Here is a 21,041-nt window from a genome sequence, read left to right on the forward strand (position 1 = left end):
GGGCCCCCCACAGCCTTCCCATCCCCCTCCAGTGGCTCTGCTGGCTGACACAGAGGCCCCGTAACCCGTTCCTCCTAAAGGCCTGCGGAGCATGTCCCGTGGCTGCTCTCATTCCCTGGCTTGTCTCCTCAGTGTCCTGTGCACGGTGAGGCATCTGTGTCGAAGAGACCCCCTTCTCTCCACCCACTCCAGCTCCTTGCCTGGGAGCCCACTGGAGAGCTCTGGGGCTGCATCCCGACTCCCTCAAGCGTGGAACGGGGAGAGCCCTGTCTTCACCAGAAAAGGTCTATCCCTGTCCCAGGGGCACCAGAGCTGTGGCCTCTGATCGCAGCCCAACCCATGCCACCTCCTGGCCTTACCCCTGACCCCAGGCCTTTGCCCAGAGGAGAGGTGGCCACCCCTCCCTGGCCCGTGTACCAGTAGCAGGTACTGGCGCCAGCCCTCTGGCATCTCTCCTAGTCCGGCCCCATCTAGCTCCCAGGCTCCACTCCTGAGCCCCACCCACAGGGCCAGTGTGGCTTGAGGTCCCAGGACAATCCCTTCAGACCATGACTGTAGCTCAGTCCCTTACCCTGTGACAATAATGACCATGACAAGGACAACCTCCTTGAACTGAGCTTATGAGGCCCCAGGCACAGGTTTGAGCACCCCAAGGAGTCTGCACAGGCCTATAAGGCAGCCCGCATTCACATGCCCATCCTGCAGATGAGGAAACCGAAACCGAGGCTCAGAGTGGGGAAGTCATCTGGTCTGGCTCCCTCAGTAGACTCCTGCATGTGCTGGGCAGACCCCATGCTGCTTACCACAACACGATGCAGTTCCTTCTGACCCTGACTAGGCCCGAGCTCTGCCTCCTGGGGAATGGTCAGATTTTCCAGTCCTCATGGGGTGATCCCCCTTGCAAAGTGTAGGAGAGCTCTGTCCCGAGCCCTGGATTCATGGCAGTTCCAGGCCTGCCTCAATCTCTCTGAGCCCCAGAGGACATCCTCCCAGGTTCTGAGGCTGGGCTGGGCCAGCTGTGGGGACTCCTGACTGCTGCAGGGAGGTCCCAGCTCCTAGATAAAGAATTTCCTCTCTTGCAAGCTCTAGCAGCCCTGAGAACGCCCTGATGCTGGGCTGGGGCCCTCAGATGTCTTCAGACTGCAGGGCTTCTGGGTAGACCCTGCTTCCTGGAAACTCCTGCCTTTCATGGAGCATACCTCCAGGGCCACCCAAGTCAAGGTATTGTTGACCAAAGTCATCGCCTGCATGAGGCTAGAAAGCAGTTATGCCAAAGGCCATAGATCTGGGCTCGTGCTGTGGATGCCAAGACATCAGCTTCTGAAAGTGGCTAAAGCACGTCATTGCCAACGGTGTTGCTGGTGGTTATGGGGCAAAGACAATGGTGGGCTGCTCCAGGACGCCCGGGCTCCCGGTCAGCTGACTCTGTGCCACAGAGGACCCAAGACTGGCCCTTGTCCTTACCACCCCATGCTCCTTTCACAGTCCTCTCTGGCTCCCGCTATATCGGACCAACAGTGAGCGGAGACTCTTAGGGTAGGAGGAGTTATTCACTTCTCCTGGAGGTCAAAGGTGGCTGAGAACATGGCCTGTGGGATGCCTTGTCCTGCAGCCCCTGCACATCTGGCCCCCAGCTCCAGCCCCTGATGAGGGGCAACTGGCCAGGACCCTAGAGGCCGTGCCATCAACACCCTCCATCCCACGTCTCTCTAATGCTATTTGGTGCCCTGGAGAGAGATGAACTCCCTCAGCAAATGGAGATGTGGTCTTGATACCTTTTCTCTTTCCACTGACTCATTTTCATATTTGAAAACACAGCCTTCTAATCACACCCAAAACATTTGCTGGAAATTGCTGTAAGAAAGGCTGGCCTCCTTAGATTGACAGTCATCATGGGCCCATGGTGGTGAGGGCCAGGTGCCTTCCCCCAGCAAATGTCTACCAACCCCACTGCATGCAGGCCCTGGCGGTGGGGAAGACAGCACCTTGTCCTATGGAGGTCTTGGGTCGTGGTTGCCCTGTCCTCGCAGAGGTCTCATGGATCATCTCCTCCACATTCTGTTGGCCAGAGCAAGTCATGGAGCCAGCACAGATGCAAAGTGTGGGAACCAGTCCCCACCTTTTGATGAAAAGAGCTTCCAAGTCACATTTCAAAGGGCATGGGTACAGTGAGGTGGAAAAACAGGGCTGTTTATGGATAAAGCACTGTGACCCTTGTTCTCAAGGGAGATGGGATATCTAGGCAACAAAGGGAGGAGCATGACAGGGCCCATGCCATGGCCGTCAGCTGAAGCTGTGTCTCTGCTGCCTGGAGGAAACCGGACCCCGACACTCCAGGCCCAGGCAGAAGGTGCTCAGCCCATTTGTTCCTTTGTCACTCAGTGCCACTCTGTGATCTCGACACCCAGGTGATAGAGGTCAGTGCGTATTGAAGTGTCTTTCTCTGGGATACTCATCCCCCCAAACTGCAGAGGTTGTGTGAAATGTAGAACATCCTCCAGCATCACCTCTTCCAGGAAGCCCTCCAGCTGTGTGATCATCATTGGTGCCTGGGTGTCAGTCTCTTTAGTGGGAAAGGCTGGGCTTTGAGGACTAGGCTGTGTCACTGCCGGTGGGAGGAGCATTGTGGTAGAGGCCAGTGAGGTGTGGCTACTGGGTATGGAGGGGCACCATGACACTAATGACAGCCTGGGCATAATCATGATCATGGGTTCACTGCACACTGAGGGCTGCCTTTGTGCCCGGCTGCTCCCTGACCCCATTACCAGCACCAGGTCATGCTAATCTCACGGGATCCTCTGAGGTGACCATGGCTCCAGGAGCTCCTGTGACTGGTGTGAGTCCTCATGCACAACTGGAAGCGGCAGTGTCACATACAAACCTGGGCTGTCCACCCAGCCCCAGAGCGACATGTTCCTAGAAGTATCTACCGGGACGTTGGGCAGTAGCCTAAACATTGAGTGAAGCCCCAGAAGGACTTCTCCAGTCTTGATGGCAGGGTCATCACCCGAGCCTTCTGGACATTGCTGGGGAATGTGTGCTTCTGGAGGTGGAGGCTTTCATTCATGGTCAGCTCCATTCTTGGCCAGAACTGTTGGTGGCTGGCAGCAGGAAGGCGCGCTTGTCACCCGGTGTGCTCTCTTCAGGCCATCTGAGTGTTCAGCAAGTGCTCATGCTGCTTTTCTAGGACTGACAGAACCAGCTGACATGCAGGGAGGGAGTCTCCTCCCCCAGCCCTTCACACACCTTGGGGAACAATGATAGACTGACTCTGAGTGATCCTTCCCGCTGTTGGCCGCCATCACCACCTTCCCTGGGACGTGAGTTCTTGGTACTCTTGATCCAGTAGAGAAGCCCATGAGGTCACCCGGAGAGGGGTTTCCCACTGACAACTATGGAGCTTGAGACTTTCATGCCTCTTCCCCTCCAGCCAGGTCCCCGGGGCCCCATCTTCTTTGTCCCAATCCATAGTCACGTCCCCACTGTCTGATGGGGTCACATGGCCCCGACAGGTGTTTCCCCTCAAAGTCAAGGGCAGCCACAATAGTTGCCTTCCATACAGTCAGAAGTGGGGCCGGAAGTGGCAGCTCTGGGCGTGGGTGCTGGACAGGAAAGCGACTGCTTTCTGCAGAGGAGAGTGCAGAGTGTTACTTGCCCCAGGTTCAAGGGCTAGATTGGTCTGGAGAGTCAGTCAGGGACTGTCATCCATAAGGAAGAGAGAACTGCCTGCCATTAAGAGCAGTGCTTTTAAGAGCAGTGCTTTTCAATTGTTGGAGTCTCTGCTGCCTGAGTTCTGACTTACCCGAAGTAAACATTACTAGCACTTGAAAAAGCAAACCCGTGGGAGTCGGTGACTGTCAATGTGGAGCAGTCTACCCAGCCACAGTGCAGGAAGAATACCTCCACCATCTTCCCAGGCACACGAGAGACAGCACAAGGGCAGGACGGAGGACGTTGAAGGGTCTTCACTGAGTCTTCAGGATGGGCCTCTGCTGGGACCCATGGTGAGCTAAGCCAGCAGGCTAAGCCTGCTGCCTGCTCCATGCCCCAACCCTCCCTGCCAGCTGGGCCATCAGTGTTGCCCGTCGGGCTGGGCCAAGCAGCATCCCCTTGGGGAGAGAGTTTAAAGCATTTGCAGTTTATAGTTGTCTGTTGTATTTAGAAACCCGAGCATCCCAGAGTCATAAATTACCTTGAACTAGTTTGCTAACCCCCGTGTGACTCGGTGCAACCGCTCTTCAAAGGCGGCCAATTACATAACTGACTGTGTGCAGCAGTGCCCCTTCAGCAAGGTCAGGGCAGAGCCGGGCCTGGCAAGGGCTGCCGCCCCGGACCTCAGGACCAATGCAGGGAGATGCTGCAGGTTTGTTCAGTTTCTGGTCTGCCTCGCTGACATTTCCATGGAAACTCACCCCCAGCAAGCAGCAAGGGTTTATGAATTATCCAGGCTGGGTTCTCATTCCCAGAGCATGGTGATGGAATCTGTGCCATTTAAAAAGGGCAGAGAGTGTGATCTGGTCCAGCTACTTCTGTAATATCCCTGCTAAGAGAACTATGAGATCATCCAGCACCTGCTTGCACCCTTCCAGGGATGGGGAGTTCATCACTGCTGGAGACATTCTACACCAACACGAGTTAGGGTCCTCCTGTTTCCACTTCTGTCTTCTGGGACACAGTGTCAATCCAGGAATTGAGATAGCCTGGACAGAGTGAGGGGCAGTGATGGGAATGACTCCTCTAGCCTTTTCTCCACTGCTCCTGCCCCTCTGGGGCCAACTGGTTAGACATATAGTGTTACCTCTGTGCTTCAGGTTCATCCAGGCCATGTCGATGTTGATGTCAAATTTTAATACGAAACAATCACAAGAGAAACATGTTTGATTTTCTTATATTTAAACACAACTTCAACCCCCTCCTTACTTCCTGTACTCAGCAGAGAGGTGATCTGTGCATTCGGGGGTTGTGGTGGGAGAGATACAAGTGCATAGGAAGTCTCCGCTGGTAACATGGGATCAAGCTCAGGATCCCCGGTGTTTCCTAAAGTTTCCTGGAGAAACAAAATCCATTCGGTATTCAAAATCAGGCTTCAAACAGAATGTGGCACCTGAAATATCCAAACATGGACAAGACGCATGGAACAAGTTTTCAAGACCCTGGACATCAGACAATGCATCCCTGAGAGGTAGGAAATGAACAAGGCCATCTGGACGATTTGCCCAGCATCTGCCTCAGGGGAGTGTCCAGGTCACGGCTCAGAGAGGAGGAAGCCAGGCAGGGCCCAGAGAACTCTGAGTTGAGGAGCTGCCGCTCGAAGTCTGGGAACACTTAGGCAGCTGGAGGTGCCTTGAAACAAGACCGGGAGAGGACACACTGCACAGAGCTCAGGGACTCTGCACACCGCCCCTGAGTATTTGGCCGACTACTGCCCAGCTCGTGAGCGTGAGAAAACTGTTAGAGGCTGGGGATCTTTTGGGCTGACTATCCAAAAGAAATCAGAGATAACTGAGTGCCTGGCCCTCAAAAGCAGAGGGAAAAGTGCTTATTCTCACCAGCCAGACTGGAAAACCTCACGACTCATAAGATGTTGGTTAAAGTATTCTGAAAGTCTTGCCCTAGTAGTGGAAATGATTAGCTCTAAACTGAACACTGCTTGGGTCCCACCTAACAAGCTTAAAAACAAGCCCCTAAGGATCAGATAGTTTCCATGCAACTTCACTGCATCTCACGACAAAGCTCAAAAAGATTTAGAGGAATACAAAAATATCTAGCAAGGTAGAACATACAGTGCCTGGCATCCAGTGAACAGTTTTCAGAAATGAAAAGAAGCAAGAAATTATTACCCACATAAAGAGAAAAATCAATCCATCAAAACTGACTCAAAACAGACACTGATGCTAGAATTAGCAGAAAAGGCCACTCATATAGCAATTATAACTATATTCCATACCCAAATCAAAATTCTAGAGATTAAAACTACAATGGGACCATTACAGATATTCAAACAATCTAAAAGAAGGCAGAAAAAGAGCAAAAATGGAACAAAAAAACAATGGGGCAGAAATAATAGAAATAGATTTAAACGTTGGCTGGGTGCAGTGGCTCACACCTATAATCCTAGCACTTTGGGGGATGATGCGGGCAGATCACCTGAGGTCAGGAGTTCGAGACCAGCCTGGCCAACATGGTGAAACCATGTCTCTACTAAAAATGCAAAAGTTAGCCAGGCATAGTGGCACAGACCTGTGATCCCAGCTACTTTCGAGGCTGAGGCACAAGAATCACTTGAACCTAGGAGTTGCAGGTTGCAGTGAGCTGAGATCGCACCACTGCACTCCAACCTGGGCGACAGAGTGAGGCTCAGTCTCAAAAAAGAAAAAGAAAAAGAAAAGACAAGACATAGACTTAAACCTAAGCATTTCAATAACCACATTAAATACAAATTGTCTACCCCTATTAAAAGGCAGTGACTTTTAGGTTAGATTTTTTTTTAAGTAAGAACCACTTTTTAAATATAAAGTACGAGTAGGTTAAAAAATGGAAAAATATGCCATACTAACACTAATGAAAAGAAAATTGAAATGGCTATATTAATATCAAAGTAGATTTCAGATATATTTGGAATATTCAGAATGTTACTCGGGATAAAGAAGGTCACTCCATAATCAAGGGGTCAATTTATAAAAATAAAACTTGCAATCCTAAAGTTAGAACACGCTCAAAATGTGTGAAGGAAAAATTGATAGAACAGCAAGGAGAAATAAACAAATACAAAATTATGGTTTGAGATTTCACCTTCCTTTCCTTCCCTTCTCTCCCTTCCCTTCTCTTCCCTTCCCTTCCCTTCCCTTCCTTCCCTCCTTTCCTTTTTTTCTCTCTCTCCTTCTTTCCTTCTTCCCCTCCTTCCTTCCTTTATTGCTTCTTTTTCTTTTTCTTTGACACATGGTCTCATTCTGTCATCCAAGCTGGAAGCAATTCTCAGTCTCAAGCAATCCTCTCACCTCAGCCTCCAGCATAGCTGGGACTACAGGCGTGTGCCACCATGCCTGCCTAATTTCTGTGTGTGTGTATATCTATATATCTATATCTATATCTATATCTATATCTATATCTGTGTGTGTGTGTGTGTGTGTGTATATATATATATTTTTTTTTTCTCTCTTGAGACAGAGTCTCGCTCTGTCGCCCAGGCTGGAGTGCAGTGGCTGGATCTTGGCTCACTGCAAGCTCAGCCTCCCGGGTTCACGCCATTCTCCTGCCTCAGCCTCCTGAGTAGCTGGGACTACAGGCGCCCGCCACCTCGCCCGGCTAGTTTTTTTTTTTTTTTTTTTTTTGTATTTTTGTAGTAGAGATGGGGTTTCACCGTGTTAGCCAGGATGGTCTCGATCTCCTGACCTCGTGATCTGCCCATCTCGGCCTCCCAAAGTGCTGGGATTACAGGCTTGAGCCACCGCGCCCGGCCTATATATATATATTTTTTAGAGATAGGTTTCACCAGGTTTCCCAGGCTGATTTCAAACTCCTGGGCTGAAGTAATCCACCTGCCTCAGCCTCCCAAAGTGTTGGGATTATAGGCGTGAGCCACTGCATCCAGCCAGTGCCCCTCTTTCAGTACATGACAGGACAAGTAGCCTTGATGTATGGATAGGATATAGAAGACTTTAACAACACTGTCAACTAACTTAACCTGATTAACACTCTACCTAACAACAGCAACATTCATTATTCTCCAGTGCACCTGGAACATTTACCAAGATACGCCAGATTCTATATGATAAAACAAATCTCAATATATTTAAAATGATTCAAGTCATACAAAGTATGTGCACTGACCACAATGGAATTAAATGAGAAATATTTGGGAAATAAACAATACATTTCTTTTTTTTTTTTTTTTGACAGTGTCATTCTGTCGCCCAGGCTGGAGTGCAGTGGTGCAATCTCAGGTCACTGCAACTTCTGCTACCCGGGCTCAAGTGATTCTCCTACCTTAGCCTTCCGAGTAGCTGGGACTATAGGTGCGCACCACCATGCCAGGCTAATTTTTGTATTTTTAGTAGAGGCAGGGTTTCACCATGCTGGCCAGGCTGGTCTCGAACTCCTGACCTCGTAATCTGCCCACCTCGGCCTCCCAAAGTGTTGTGATTACAGGCGTGAGCCACCACGCCCGGCCCAACAATACATTTCTAAATAACCCCTTTGGTCCAAGAAAAAATCAAAAGAAAGTCTTTTGAACTGAATTATAATAAAAAAGCAGTATATAAAAATTCATAAGATGTGGCCGGGTGTGGTGGCTCACGCCTGTAATCCCAGCACTTTGGGAGGCCAAGACGGGTGGATCACAAGGTCAGGAGATTGAGACCATCCAGGCTAACACGGTGACACCCCGTCTCTACTAAAAACACAAAAAGCTAGCCAGGCGTGGTGGTGGGTGCCTGTAATCCCAGCTGCTTGGGAGGCTGAGGCAGGAGAATGGCATGAATCCGTGAGGCGTAGGTTGCAGTGAAGAGAGATGGCGCCACCGCACTCCAGCCTGGGTGACAGAGTGAGACTCTGTCTCAAAAAAAAAAAAATCATAAGATGTTATTAAAACAGTACATGGGAGAAAACAGAGCACTAAATGCTAATATTAAAAGAGAAAAAAGATCTCAGATCAATGGACCTAGACTTGACCTTAAAAATTGTTTTGTTTTGTTTTTAAGAACAAATTAAACCCAAAGGATGAAGAAAAATATCAGTGTGGAAATGAATGAAATGAAAAACAGAAAAACCATACTGACGATCAATGAAACCAAACCTGATTCTTTGAGAAGACCAATAAAAGTAATAACTCTTTGGTCAGACCGATCCAGAAGAAAACAAGAAAAGACACAAATTACCAATACCAGGAATGAGAACAGTCACATTGCTACAGATTCTGTAGGTAATTGAGGTATAATAATGGAGTTTTATGAACAACTTTATGCCAATAAACAACAACAACAACAACAAAAACTTAGAGGAAATGTATAAACTCCTTGAAAGACACAAACTAAAAAGCTCACTCAATAGTAAATACATAACCTAAATAGCTTTATGTCAATCAAAGAAATTGAAATTGTAGTTAAAATTCTTACAATGAAAACTCCAGGCTTCAATGGTTTTACTGGTGCACTCCATCAAACATTTAAAGAATAAATAATACCAATTCTACACAAACTCTTCCAGAAAATTGAAAAGGAGAGAATATTTCCCAACTCATTCTATGATGTCTGCTTTATCCTGATACCAAAATTGGACAAAGCTAGAACAAGAAAATAAAACTGCAGACTTGAATTCCTCATCAACATAGATGTAACATTTATTTCTTTCTTTTTTTTTTTTGTTTTGTTTTTGAGATGGAGTCTCACTCTGTCACCCAGGCTGGAGTGCAGTGGTGCGATCTCACCTCACTGCAACCTCCACCTCCCAGGTTCAAGCGATTCTCCTGCCTCAGCCTCCCGAGTAGCTGGGATTACAGGCGCCTGCCACCATGCCTGGCTCTGTTTTTGTTTGTTTGTTTGTTTGTTTGTTTGTTTTTGTTTTTGTTTTTGTATTTTTAGTAGAGATGAGGTTTCACCATGTTAGCCAGGATGGTCTCGATCTTCTGACCTTGTGATCTGCCCACCTCAGCCTCCCAAAGTGCTGGGATTACAGGCGAGAGCCACCATGCCCAGCTACATGTCACATTTCTAAGCAAAATATTTGCAGATCTAATCCATCAATGTATAAAAAAAATTACACTGCAACTAAGTGGGATTTATTCCAGACATGCAAGGCTAGTTCAGTATTCGAAATTAATGTCACTCACTGTCTCAACAGGCTAAAGGAGACACCATATGATTGATTATACCTATGACACAGGAAAATTTAATGCCCATGCATGATTAAGAAAACTCTCAGGAAAAAAATGGGAATAAAGGGGAACTTCCTCAACTTTATAAAGGACATCTACAGAAAACTTACTGATAACATTAGTATTAAAGATGACAGACTGAACACTTTCTCCCAAAGATTGGGAACAAGGCAAGAATATCTCTCTCTACTATGATTCAACATATCACTGGAACTTCTAGACAGAGCAGTAAGTCAAGAAAGGCAACAAAAGTCATACAGATTGGAAAGGAAGAAATAAAACTGTCCCTATTTTCAGATAACACAATTATCTACATTGAAAATCCCAAGGATTCTATAAATAATGATTACCAGAAAAAAATGAATGAGTTCAGCAAAATAGTAGGATTTGTGATCAACACACACACACAAAATCAATTGCATCTCTGTATAACAACAGCAACAATTTGGAAATCAAAATTAAAAACACATACCATTTATAATTGTTTCAAAGAAAATTAGATTCTTCTGCATAAATCCGACAAAACACGTACAGAATCTGTATACTGAAAACATATGGGATTTGTATATGTAAAAATGCAGATGAAAGAAAGCAAAGACAGTATAATTAAATGGAGAGACATACTATGTTCGTGGATTGGAAAACTCAATATGGTGAAGATGTCATTTCTCTCCAAATTGATCTTTAGGCTTAATGCAGTTCCTATCAGAATCCAAGCAAGGAGTTTTATCTTTGATTTTGTATCTGTAGACATACATAAGCTTATTACAAGACGTATCTGGAAAGGCAAAGGACCTAGAATAGCTTAAAACAATTTAAAAAAAGAAAAATAAAGTAGGAGGACTCACTCTACCTGATGTTAAGACGTAATATATAGCTATAGTAATCAAGACAGTATGATATTGGCGGAGGGACAGATACATGGATGAATGGAATAGAATAGAGAACTCTGTTTTTGTTGTTGTTGTTTTTTGTTTTGTTTTTCTTGAGACAGAGTTTAATTCTTGTTGCTCAGGCTGAAGTGCAATGGCGCCATCTCAACTCACTGCAACCTCTGCCCCCAGGGTTCAAGTGATTCTCTTGCTTCAGCCCCCCAAGTAGCTGGGATTATAGGCCCCTGCCACCACGCCCCGCTAATTTTTTGTATTTTTAGTAGAGATGGGGTTTAAGCATGTTGTCCAGGCTGGTCTCGAACTCCAGACCTCAGGTGATCCACCCGCCTCAGCCTCCCAAAGTGCTGGGATTACAGGCTCGAGCCACCGTGCCCGGCCGAGAACTCTGAAATAGACTCACACGTATATGCTAAAGTGACTTTTAACAAAGATGCAAAAGCAGTTCAATGGAGGAAAAAGAGCCCTTCAAACAATGATTCTGAAGCAATTTAGATAACCATAGGCCAAAAAAGTGAACCTCATACCTCATATAAAATTTAACTCAAAATGGATCATGGACTTAAAACTATAAAACTTTTAGGAAAAAAAATGGAAAATCTTTAGGACCTAGGGCTTGGCAAAGAGATATTAGACTTAATACCAAGAGCATGATCTATGAAAGCAAAATATTAGACTTCATAAAAATTGAAAACTTTTGCTCTGCAAAATACTGTTAGGGGGATGATACTCAGCATCATTGCATATTAAAGAAATGCAAATTAAAACCCAAATGGCTTACTACTACATGCTGATTAGGATAGCTAAAATTAAAATGACTGACCATAAAGTTCTTATGAAAATGTGGAGAAATGGAAACTTTCATCATCTGCTGGTGGGAATGTGAAATGGTATAAACACCTTGGAAAACAGTTTAACAGTTCCTTAAAAGGTTAAACACACACCTCCTATGTGATTGAGCTTTTGCACTCCTAGGTGTTTACCTGAGACAGATGAAAGCCTATGTCCACACAGAAAACTTGCACACAAACATACTTAGCAGTATAATTAAAGATAGCCAACATGTGAAAGTAACCAGATACCTCTCAATGGGCTAAAGGATAAACGAGGGGTAGGACATCCGTACAGTAGAATGCTACTTGGCAATAGAAAGAAATGAACTTTGATATGCGCAGCAACTTTGATGGATCAAAAGTAATCCTAACCGAGTGAAAGAAGCCAGATTGCGAATGCACATCGTATGATCCCGTTTATGTACAAGTCTAGAAATGCAAACCAACCCTTACAGAGGCAAGAGGGAAGGGTTACAATGAGGCATGAGATGAGGGCAGTGGATATGTTCCATCATGAGTGTGTTTCACATGTGCAAATATATGCTAAAGCTTATTAAACTGTACACTTTTAATATGTCCAGAGTATTGTAAGTCAATTTTACCTTGATAAAGCTTTAAAAACACACACACACACACAACAAAACTGGCTTCAGGACACAGATGAAAGTTTCCCTTTAATATTGAGAATACCAAATCTCATTTTTAAAAAGAACCTTTACGATGCCTGCAGTGCAGGAGGCATCTTTTTCCTTTGGTAGGCCCAGTGAGAAAAGTATCATCACCCTTCCCAGGTGGCCAGGTCCCTTTTAGCAGGACCACACTGGGAGGGGAACACCGGGCAGCACGTGGCCCTCAGCTGGCTTCGGGTCCTCCTTGTCCCATTGTTTTCCCTGGCCAGGGCATAGGGTGGCAGAGGCGTCCGGAGTCTACATTCTTTCTCTAACAAGTGGCAGCATGAGTAAGGCCTTTATCCCCTACCAGCGGAATTCCAGTATGGTAGATGATGCTGTTATCTCATTGTGCAGATGAGGAAATGAAACTAAGGCCCTGTTCAGGAACAAGGGCACAGCTTCTGAGAGATTTGTGTGGGATTCGCCCTGGGCTGTGCAGCTCCAGAGTTCTCGCTCTCGAGCACCACACTGCACTGCCAGCTGTGGCGGACTGGTTCCCACACCTTCAGCACTGCCCGGGCCCCGTCCTGCCACCACCGCCTGCTCCGGGACAGACCATGAAGGAGTGAATATCTAGTGGTTAGATGCCTGTGATTTAAACAACACGGTAGAGAAAATGACCTGGGAGCAATGACAGAGAGCAGCTGGAGGGCCTCACCTGGTGGAGGTGGGGGCGGGAGGTCAGGGAAGGTTTCTCTGTGAAGGTGATGATTAAAAGGACACCTGAGGGTACGGAGACAGCCACAAAAACAGCTGAGAAGGCACATTCCGGGCAAAGAGACTAGCAGGAGCAAAGGCCCCTAGCTGAGAGTTTGCTTGGCGTGTTTAAGGATGTGGAAGACAGACGATGTTATAAGGATTTGGGCAAGGGTGAGGGGCCGGCAGAAACCACGCTGTAGTTACCCAGGGGCAGTGGGGAGCGGCACACTGCTGCAGGCAGGGGGTGGCGCCATCTGAATTTTGTGGTAAAAGTGGCAAAAGATCCCTCCGGCTGCTGTGTGGACTGGAGAAGGAGGAAGGAGATCCCTTAGGAGGCCTCCCTGGTGCCCTGGCCAGACATGACAGTGGCCAGGCCAGGATGGCGGCACGGAGGTGGTGAAGGTGGGTGGATATGAATCGGGGACCTGCCCTCTTGATAATGCTGAACAACTGCTGGCAGGTGCTGTGTGGGGCTGAAGGCAGCCACTGGGAGGAGGGCATGGCCCATGACTGAGCCAGGACAGTCTGGGGGATCCAGGAGCTCCCATAGGAGGTTTGCCCAAGAGCAGCTCTGGTCTTGGGTCTGATGGGCGGGGTCTCCGCCCCTGAGACCTTGGCCAAGTACACCACAAATGACAGTCCCACCAGTGCCCTTTCTTGAGCTCTTAATGTGAGCCAGCCTTGCCTAGCCACCACAGCATGGATGTCTCTTCAGTTTGCACATTGCAATCCAGTGTGTGTGGAAGGGGGTGGTGCCGTTAACATCCCCACTTCACGGATGAACAGCTACTCTCGGCCTCTGTTTTCTGTTATCAAAAGAAGTGCTCTGAGCTCTGTTGTCACTCATAGAGATCCATGGACCACCTTGCAGAGCAGAGCGTCAGCAGTCACTGGATGTGCCCCTCCTTAGAGATGAAGAAAATGAGGCTGGGGAGGAGAGAGTGACTTCCCTTGGTTAACATTCTGGAGTCCTTGAATTCTCTACTCTGGAGACAGAAGCAACGTTGGTGAGCTCGGTGGGGGTCTTGGTGAGCCCTAGGAAGCTGGGTCCCCCCAGCCGTTACCACTTCCTAAAGCAACCAGGGTGCAGGTGAAGGTGACTTGGGCCCTGATGCTCTGCAGTCACTGCCACTCCCCCAGCCCCTGCAAGCCGTCTGCCCTCATAGCCAGTTGCAAACGAACCCGTATACCCTGACGGAAGTCTTTTCTGTGGAATGAAGCAGTTGCTAGCTCAGGGTGCAGGCCCACACCATGCCTGCCAGTTATGACAGCAGAAGGTCAGGTTGAGTTGGCAGCGTCCCTTGGCTGCTGTTGTTCTCAAAGCTGTCATACCCAGTGCAGGAACAGGTGTGGTTGTGTTCCAATAAAACTTTATTTGCAAAAGCAAGCCACAGGCCAGATTTGGCTCGAGGGCCATGGTTTGCAGACCTCTGCTCCACACTATGCTAAATCCTATCATAACCTAGAGTGTGTAATCAGTCTGACCAGGCTCAGCTGAGCAGTGACAGGCGGCTGCAGGTCAACGTGGGCTCTGGGTTGGGAGGGAGCACAGCCAGGCTTCCATCCTTGCTTTCCCACCTTGCAGTGTGTTCCTGAACAACCTGCTTCACCTCTCTGGGCCTCACTTTCCACAAGAAGGCTCAGTCAGGGGGTGCAAACTCAGGGGTCTGCAGAGAATGCTTGGCCTTGTAACTGACAAAGGCTGGCTGGTGGCACTGGGATACCTAAAGTTTCAGCCAATCATTTCCAGAGGCAATGCTGGCCAAATTTTCTAAAATGGCAGAAGTCACAAGGCCACATTTGGACTTGAAGACCAAAGGAAGCCCTCCACATCCACATCTAAGAGCCTCCCAGTCGTATGCCCACTGGCCCAGGCCAGCCTCCCTTTAGCCACAGGCCACCATCTCTGTGGAAACCGGGAAGACCTGACTGCCAGCACCGGCCTTCATTGGAGCTGTTAATGTGCTTTTATTAGAAGGTGTCAGAGACAGCTTTCCCACAGACACCATTTATAGGTTTGAAATAAATTGTGAAGGGGCACAAATATTAGAAATGAATTCCCTCCCCTCGACTGGACACCTGTGTTCATTACTGCCTGGTAATAACCTTCGAAGGCCATCCGTGTTGAGCCAAGTATCTCAAAACCAATCGGTGCAAAGCCTTCTTGGCTGGATTTTATCTTAATCATTTGCTCAGTGGGTGTATTATTTGACATGTAATTGTCTTCCTCGGGGAAATTAATTTTCAGGGTTTTGAACAGTCTTTATTAAAATAGAGAGCCGTAAATTCCAGCCCTGTCCCTGGGCCTGTGGCACTCAGCACATCTCATGCAGGGAGGGCACAGGAAGACACTCCTGGGGGCAGGGCCGGGTCCCCAGCCTGTGTCCTGGCAGCATGACCAAGGCTCCTCCTCCATTAGATTGATGGGGAAGTAGCCCCTGCATTGGCAGGGGCGTGGGGACGCTGCCTCCGCCTTAAGGGTCCGGAATCCTGGGTGTGTGATGGTGAGGTTGTGGATTTGAATCCTGGCATATCTGGTAATCACATTGTGTGACCCTGGAAAGCTTCATCACTCTCTGAGGTTCAGGGTCCTTGGCAGCAAAGTGAAGCCAATAACAGAGACCAGGTGGGATGTATCCCTTCCTGGGGCCTGTGCCCAACTCGTTTTGAGTTTTGAGGGCATCAGGCAAGGTCTGCAGGACTTGGTGGCATATGAGCCACACACTGCCCCTACCTCACTCTGTGTGTCTCCTGGGGTGGAGCTTAGCAAGCTCCTCATTCGCCTCCCCTCCTCCCTCCCTCCCTGCCTCCTTCATCCCCACTCCCTCACCTCCTCCCTCCCTCTCCCTCCCTGAACAGCAGAGGGACTTAATAAAACCCAACTGCATCCATGCCCCTCTTGTGCTCAGCACCTTCCCGTGGCTCGCTCCTCACTCAGAGTCAAAGACAAAGTCCTCAAGGGGCGCTCGGGGCTCTGGCCACCTGCCCTGCCACTTCTCTAGCCTCAACTCTTCCTGGACTCCCTCCCTGCCCCAGGGCCTTTGCAGGGGCTGTGCTCTCTGCCCATCTGGCACATTCTTCCCCTAACACTCACATGGCTCCCTTACCTTTTGCAGGTCTTTATACCAGTGTTTTCATCTCAGGGAGGCTTTCCCTGCCCAGCTGGTTTCCAGGTTTACACTCGGCCCGGCCCCCTCGGGTTGGGCATTCTTTTCGCAGGATGCGTGGTGTCTGATGGGTTTGGCTTAGTATTGCCTCCTTCACTGGAAGGTGAGCTCCCTACAGGCAGGCTGAGCAGGACTGGTGCTGGCAGCTCCTGCCTGCCCCTGGCCGATCCGAACTATTTCAGGTCCAGCATTGAGTTGGCTTTTAATCTGGATGAAGGTCCCCATTCAGCCTCCCACTGCCGTGGCTGCCCCCGAGCCCAGGGGGCAGTTCTGTAGGACTGTGCTCTGGCATGCACCTGGCTCCCAAGGCGGCTCAGTCTGTCCCCTCAGAGGTCAGATCCCAGCCCACTGCCCCATCCTAGGAGCTGCCCTGTTGCTCCAGTGACCATGGAATGCCTCCTTGCTGTGGGCCTGGAACTGACCTGCCCCATTCTCTCTGCTCTCTTTTGCACCTCACAGTCAGTGGCCAGGCTGCCACTCTGTCCTCCCAGGGCTGGCCTTGGCCCTGGCTGTGTCCTGGCTGCCTGAGGCGTTGGCAGATGCCGTCTCAGAACATATCAATTATGGGTGCATGACTACTCAGGGCCACCATCTCCAGGGGCAGAGAGCACCTTCTCCCCCACAGGCCATTGGGATGGTCCCTGTGATGCTCGAACTCCATGCTGAGCACAGGGGCATTTGGTCACATCATTCATTCATTCATCCACTCACTCAGCAGATAACCACCGAGCCGCTGTTCTGTGCCCAGGCCTGCCCTGGTGGGAGTGGCCTCACCCCTCACAGCCTTGGGTTCCTCACTTGGGAAACAAGAATGACATTGGCTTCTTCCAGTAACTGGGAGAAGGAGGTGAGACAGGTGTAACACAGGGCCTGAGAACATTTTTCTGTAAAGGGCCAGATGGTAACGATTTAGGCTTTGTGGGCCATGGGGTCCTGTTGTAACTACTCAGCTCTGAGGATGACTCAGGCAGAGGTGCAGGCTTGGCTGTGCCGCAGCAAAGCCTTGCTCACCAAAGCAGGCAGCTTCGTGGAGCGCGTGGGCAGGTACAGGATAGGGCAGCGACTGCGATGGTCAGGACGGAGGACGACGCCGACCGTGCCAGCTTCCTCCAGGATAGGGAGCTGCTGAAGGCTCGTGGTAGAGGGGTTGCCGGGTGCTGCTGGGGCAATAGTCAGGAGGTGACATTTAAAGGGAACTGCCTCCTGTTTAAATGTGTAAACGCCATTGAATCTGGGATTCCCCAAGGCCATATTTAATCCCTATTGCAGCAGGCTGAGTTCTCTGAGTGAGGAGTGCTAGGACTTAATTCATGACTAAGTTCTGCCAGGAAGGCTGGCACAGGTGACCGGTTTGGCCCCTCTCCGTCATGGTGAAGGATGCCTAGGCCGTGCCTCTGAGGGTACCTGGGTGCAAGTGAGAGCCAAGAGGGCCTGGCGTCCTGCCTCACTACCTGGCCAGCCAGTCCTTGCTCGGCCCTCCTCCCTTGGTGCACCAGATCACTTTGCTCGTTGCTTTATTCAGTCTCATCTCAGATTGCATTGTAAGTTTCCTTAATTAAACATTTAGCTCCTCCCTCTAGACTGTGAGCAGCTCCTCCTCAGGGAAGAGGAAGAATTAACACTAATCGAGTGTGTACCACGTGCAAGCCTTAGGGAGGAGTACCTGGAGCCCAGAGAGGTTACTTTCCTGACTGAGGGCACACAGCTTGTGGGCAGCAGAGCAGGAATAGGACCTTTCCTCCATCCTTGCCCCACTCGGCCCAGGTCTCCCTTATGGGAGAGAGCAGGGGTGAGGAGCTCAGTCTTTGAAGTCCTGGACCGAGTGTGTCCCCTCCTACCAAGCCTCCATTCTTCATTTGTAAACTGGGGGCAATCACAGTCACCACCTTATTGAGTGGTGCTGAGGAGCCAGAGAAGTCAAGAGGGTGAGGGTGTGAGAGGGACAGAGTCTTTGTCCTGTCTCTGGGGGTCTGAAGGTCATTGCTGCTGCAGACTGCGTTCTGGCTCTGTGCAGCCTCCTCCCTGGGAGGGAGCTGTTGACAGCAGGCCATGTGCATTCAGCTCCCCAGGTGTCCCTGTGCCAGGGCAGTGCCTTCTAAGGAACATGCCTTGGAGGGCAAAAACCACTTTCTAAGCCTGCCCAGGCGAGCAGAGAGCTCTCTCTGGGTCCCTGTGGCCCACCTCAGGCCTTGCCCACCTCCCAGGCAGAGCTACGGAGAACTGCGGAGATTGCCTAGGGCCGAGCGAGGCGGAGTGTGGACAGCCTTCTGTTCTCACCGAGAGGGCTGTCAGAAATGCCATGATAGAGCCAGTGCCGTGTAACAAAAGCTCCATCTTATCTGAGCTTCCAGATCCACACTCTCCTGCTGCCTGTCCTTGACTTCGGTGTCATCCATCACAATCGTTACATCCATAGTTGCTCCTCCTGCAGCTCCCACATGGAGCCAGGCTGCCTGAGACGACACTGGGGGTCCAGAAACCATGGCCCCCAGGCCACATCCAGCCCACCATCTGCTTCGTGTGAGTGCGTGAAAGGTTTCGAGTTTTATTTCCTGAACAGCATCAGTGATCACAGGAAGAAGCCAGGATGTGGTTGGACCCACCTAACCCTACTGTGTAGCTTATTGATACCTCTCCTTTAAACTGCAAAGCATGGCTGCAGCATGCAGACGGTGCCAGGTCATCTCAGCTCAGCACCATCCAGCATTCATTTCCTCCAGCCAGCTCCCCTTGCTCATTCCTTCATCACCAAACTTTCTTTAAACAAACTCAGTTTTTAAATTGTTGGCGGAAGCAGGTTTACAGCTGAAGAAGCTTCAGCTTTGGGCTTCTCAGCTCCTTGAGGCTCTTTTAATGACAGAGTTGGAGAGACAATTTCGTAACAGTGTGTTCACATGGGCATATGCTTTTTAAATTCTTACTGTTTAAGAATAATAATATTCTTAAATATTATTCCAGCACTTTGGGAGGCCAAGGCAGCCTCCTTATTTTCTTATTGCTTTGTTTTTTAAATTGTTGCAAAACATGTCTAACATAATATTTGCCATTTTCACCTTTTTTTTTTTTTTTTTTTTTTTGAGACAGAGTCTCACTCTGTCACCCAGGCTAGAGTGCAGTGGCACGATCTCGGCTCACTGCAAGCTCCGCCTCCTGGGTTCAAGCAATGCTCCTGCCTCGGCCTCCCGAGTAGCTGGGACTATAGGCGGGTGCCACTACGCCCAGCTAATTTTTGTATTTTTAGTAGAGATGAGGTTTCACCATGTTGTCCAGGATGGTCTCGATCTCTTGACCTCATGACCCGCTGCCTTGGCCTCCCAAAGTGCAGGGATTACAGGCGTGAGCCACCACCCCTGGCCCATTTTAACCACTGTTAAGTGCAATGACATTACGTTCACAATGCTGTGCAGCCAACACCACCATCCATCTCCAGAACTCGTTCTTTTTTTGCAGCTGAAACTGTCTCCATTAAACAATAACTTTCTATTCCCTCTTCCCCCAGCCTTTGGCAAGCACCATTCTACTTGAGGTCTCTGAATTTGACAGCGCCAGGGACCCCTGTCATTTATATTTCATATAAACGAAATCATTCAGTATTTGTTCTTTTGTGACTGGCTGATTCCAGTTAGCACAATGTCCTCAAGGTTCATCCGTGTAGTAGCCTGGGTTGGAAATCCCTTTCTTTTTAAGGCTAAATAATACTCTGTTGTATATATGGATGAAATTTGTCCATCCATTCACCCATCAATGGTCACTTTGGCTGTTTTCACCATTTGGCTACTGTGAATAATGCTGTTATGAACATGGGTGTGCAAATATCTGTTTGAGACCCTGCTTTCAGTTCTTTGGGGCCTATACCCAGAAGTAGAATTGCTAAATCAGATGATAATTCTATGTTTGATATAGTGTCATGAAAGGCTCCAGTTTCATTCTTTTGCATGTGGATGTCCAGTTATCCCAGCACCATTTGGTAAAGAGACTGTCCTTTCTCCATTGTATGTTCCGGGCACCCTGTTGAAAATCATTTGACTCTGTATGTAAGGGTTTATTTCTGGGCTCTCTATTCTAGTCTGTCTGTTTTGGTAAGTAGGGTTTTATTAAAACACAGCCACACCCATTCATTTATATATTGTCTGTGGCTGCTTTCTAGAGAAAATGGGCAGAGTCAGAGTTGTTGTGATAGAGAACATCAGGCTTACAAAGCCAAAAACACCATCTGGCCCCCACATATAGCTCCCACCTGCACAGCCCCATCGGCTGCCCCGGGCCCTGAGTTTCCCGCAGCCAGCACCTGGCCTGGCACACAGGTGCCCAGTCAGCATTGGAGTGACTGCCCTCAGGGACCTGGGAGGACTTCCACCCGCCTCTGCCTGGCTCCCCCTCCAGGGATAAAGTGGCAACAAGGTTAAAGTCCTCCGGGACCCTCCTTCATTCCCTGAGGGATCCTAAGGGACTCTTCTTTCCTACTGATTTGACTGAAGGAAAAACTGAGGGGGCATAATTGCAGGGAATTGGTTAAACTTTCACAGCATTCTGGGGGCTCCCTGATGCTCCTGATGCTAACCTTTTGGTTGCTGGAGAGTGGGAAGGTGGGGAGCAGGTCCAGGCAGGTAGCCATGCAGTGGGAGGGGTCCACTGGGGGCTCAGGGCCACAGGAGAGAGTGTTTTTCTGTTCAAGGGTGGATACGGAGTAGGCATCTGCCCTCAGTAACAGTGCCTAGCTCGCCTGTGAAATGGGCTAGGGTGCATTCAGTGCCCGGAGAGGGTTTAGTGAGTGCCCATTTCAGGCCCAGCCTTGGGCCTGTCAGGGCCAGGGACGAGTGACAGAGGCCAGAACGTTCTGACAGCCTGAGCCCAGGTGCCAGCGTGTGCCCCTCTCGAGTGACTCTGCAGTGAGACAACGTATTCTTGTT

The sequence above is a fragment of the Papio anubis genome, chromosome 2 (assembly GCF_008728515.1).
Source record: "Papio anubis isolate 15944 chromosome 2, Panubis1.0, whole genome shotgun sequence".
In the NCBI taxonomy this organism is placed as follows: domain Eukaryota; kingdom Metazoa; phylum Chordata; class Mammalia; order Primates; family Cercopithecidae; genus Papio; species Papio anubis.